Raw genomic sequence first — 3,632 nt, forward strand, 5'->3', positions numbered from 1 at the left:
TACTTTCCTATTTTTGAAGTTAGCATGTCTGCTGCGCTTGCATACTTTTACAGGGTATGACTAGGGTAGAGCGTATCGTGTTTGTTGCGTGCTTTGTGGCCGCTAGTGTTGTATAATTTTCGGGGCGTTAAAGATAGGCTTTGGCTTTATTTACGATCCGAGCGCATGAGGCTCGAAGAGCCGAAACCCTTCGACAGTTTCTCGTAAATTTTCTTTTTCACTCGCTTCACTTTTCTTCGTCTTTTATTTTTATAGGGTTTATTCCTTGACAGTATTGGCTTAACGCTGAAAATTTTATTTATGCGTCGCAGGCGCTGAACGTTATGGGAAATCAAGTTATTTGACTGCTGCTCGAATTATTATTCCTGATTGCATTTATTTGCTTTATTTATCGCACGGAACTTCATCTATAATGCAAGCAAGTTGCCAGACAGCGCGACGCCCAGACTCCGACTGCGACTCCAGGTCCGGCTTCGGCTCAAAATGCAGCTCCTACTTCTGCTGCTGCTGCTGCTGCTGCAGCTGCCTCTGCTCATCCACGTTGGCGCCCTGTGCGCCTCGCCGCCGCTCATGTCCCGGGCGCCCTCTTTGCTGCTTAAGTGAAATGCATAAAAATCAAATAATTTTCCTGTTTTTCATTTGCTTTACTTTACTGCTCCACTGCTCGTCTCCAAGCCAGTCCCTCTATGGCTGTCCCTGACTGCTGACTGCTCACTTTTTTCTTCTTCTTCATTTTTTCTTTTTTTTTTAAATATATAAATATATACTTTCAAGTCGGCTGCCGTCTTCGTTCTGCCCTCTGCGCCCTGTGGCCGCTACCAACTGGCAGCCAGCATTCGAAATGTTAAAAGTAATTTCCTCGACTATAGTTGATAGCTTCTATGCCGGCAGCTGCTTGCTCCCTGCTCCCTGGTCCCTGGTCCCTGCTTCCTGCTCCAGCGCCATGCCACAATTCTTGGCTCCTGCTCTGTCTCTGTCCCTGTCCCAGGCGCCGACTCTGAGGGCCGCCTTAAACTATGCAACACATTTTCCAAGTAGCTTACGAGCTTGTCCCAGTTGCGTCAAGGTAATGGAATGCCATAAGGTCCCATACCCATATACTCTTAATACCTATAACCCATTACCCGTGCACATTCCCTTTCCTTTATCAGTGCCATTGGCATGCAGCTCGTTTCAGCACAGTATAGTATTGCACTTTGTGGCATTATTCTTATGGAAAGTGCTCATCAAGCTTCATTTAACATAGTTCCAGCATCATAATCAAAGCCAAGAGTATCTGCTTTTCTGCGTATCGAATGCAATATACATATTTACTGTACTCTGTAGCCGAGGAGAGAAAGGGTATATAAGATTTGTATCATGCTCCTTGGCCTAAGCCAAGGCTCGATTCGATGCCGCGCCTTGAGGTGCGACTCATGAGTCTCGCTCTGCACCAGGTCCTGGTTCGAGCCTTGGCTTGTCACATATTCCAACTAGTTCAATTTGAGGTTCGCTTTATGGTAAATGAAGTGCCTAGGCTTAAGATTGCCAAGCCTTTTGCCTAAATAGAAATTTGTCAGGGCTTTTCGGGATTAAATATTTAAGCTATGCCCAAATTTGATTATGCGAACAGAGCTCGAACAGGGCCAGTCTTGTGCTGCCACTCAAAAAGACGTACATATGCCAGCAACAGCAACATGCATGTTAAATTTGGCCTTCAAGTTAAAGTAAAAAACACGTTTCTTTTGCATAACACATTTGCCAGCCATATCGATCCGGCTTGGCCATTGTATAAGTATCTTTGATAACAATGCGAGCCGGAATCATTTCAATGGCACAATAAAACATTATCTTGCGATTGACATTTCCATTAGGTACCATTGGCTTATTTAGTGACAGTTGTTTTGTTAGTTTTCGTTTTCGAATTCGATTTCAGTCTCGTTTGGGTGCTGGCTTGTGTCTTCCGTCTTCCGTCTTCCTCTTCCGTATAATGCTCTTAAGTCATTTGGCCGTCTGTCTGCCCGTACAGCCAATATTCAATTTATTGTTCCATTTCGTACGTTATGCGACAACAATGAAGGTCAGGCCGAGGAGTTGTTGACATTTAATTGAAATTCTCGTTGATTTTCTTGCCTTGTTAATGTTACACAGCAAATAATTCAATTCAATGGCCCTCCAATCAACCCCCGCCCCTAAAATGGATTTCTAAATAAAAATGCGAAAAACCTTTTCAAAGGCCAGCAATAGTGTATTGAAGAAACGACTGAGTCATATAGAGTTACATAAATAAATCATACCAAATTGGATATATATATATATATATATATACACATTTATATATGCATATTCGATAGAAGTGTGTATGGAAGTCAAGATGTGTTGTTGAACTATTTGTATATAGAGTGCATCCGAGTATCTGCAAGAATTAAAGCAGATAGATTAGTTTTACGTTTGGATCCAAATATGAACTGTTCGCTTACCAAAGTGCATTTCTGGGCAATCCCAGCTGTTTATAGCATAACATAGCAATAGCAATCGTTGAAGATTGTCCGAGCTATTGTAGAACTATTTGAAATGTATGAAATTTAATTAAATGTACGCGCCACAAAAATAAGACTGTTTTTTTTAGTCTCCATTCGTATATGTCTAGGCCGATCTGTGGATATAACTCGGCGGGAATATGGTTAAGAGTTTTTGCCGTTGGCTTTCTGCACATTCACTTACCAGAAACCACATAATCTGATCGGCTCGTAGCACACATGGAAATACGATAACTATAATAAGCATATGAATTCCATCCTAACATAAAAATGGAATTATATGTTATTCCTCTGTTTCTTGTATTTGTGTCTCTTGTGTCTGCAAATACAAGTTGAGTATTGTTGAGTATATTTTTTTGGACGTGCGACTTGCGACTTGCCTATGAGTTTACGTAGAGTTTTTGAATATTCGTAGGGGCAAAGAATTGAATCATCAGCATAACAAGCGACTAGAGTGTTCTAAGGAGAGCGGAACTGATGCCAAGCATATTGCGTTTCATTCAAAATGTGCGCTACTTACATCACGGGTAGTCCTGTGAGCAAACTGCAAGCAGAAAGGTAAAAAGTTCATAAAAGTCCTGGCGGCAGAGTTTCCTGGTACTTACCTGCAACAAATGGCTAATTACGTGTATGTGTGAGAGAGGATGTGTGCTTTATATTATACTTATTATCTGCATGTTATTCGAAATGGAATTTTAATAGGATTTCTTTTTTTTCGCGTTTTTCATTTTTAAATTTTGAATATGCTTTTTACTTTCTTTCTTTATAAATTGATTTTGTGTTGTGCCGAGAGCTGCGTCTCGAGCTATACTGAAGTCTCTAATACAAATCTATGCGTATATGTTCATATTTCAAGCGACGCCTGCTTTGATGCATAAAAAATTGTCGCCAATTGCATTGTCGAGTGAGAAAACAGTTTGGAGAAGTGACGGAACTCTAGCTAGTGCCTAGGCTTATATAAACAGCCTTGACTCCAAGTCAAGATCAGCCTAACTTTAGCCCGAAACGAGCTGAACTTACTCGAAAAGTTCAATTGTAGGAAACCCAGCCCGAACTGCTATGAAAAACAGATTCACGAGCCGAACCTTGGGTTGGTTCCTAAATATTCCGATG

General features: G+C 41.2%; 1 long non-coding RNA gene across 1 annotated transcript; it reads right to left on the reverse strand.

Annotated features, from left to right (window-relative positions):
* Window positions 1-225: 225 nt before the first annotated feature.
* On the reverse strand, window positions 226-3,337 carry LOC135428507 (uncharacterized). The gene is made up of 7 exons (XR_010436261.1): window positions 3,125-3,337; window positions 3,040-3,063; window positions 2,900-2,978; window positions 2,704-2,838; window positions 2,460-2,635; window positions 649-2,395; window positions 226-591 (listed from the first exon to the last, which is right to left on the reverse strand). It is a non-coding gene; the product is annotated as an uncharacterized LOC135428507 (long non-coding RNA).
* Window positions 3,338-3,632: the final 295 nt, after the last annotated feature.

The sequence above is a fragment of the Drosophila montana genome, unplaced genomic scaffold (genome assembly GCF_035044405.1).
Source record: "Drosophila montana isolate Dmon_TW-CO22-7 unplaced genomic scaffold, ASM3504440v1 contig_2481_1, whole genome shotgun sequence".
NCBI classification, from domain to species: Eukaryota; Metazoa; Arthropoda; class Insecta; order Diptera; family Drosophilidae; genus Drosophila; species Drosophila montana.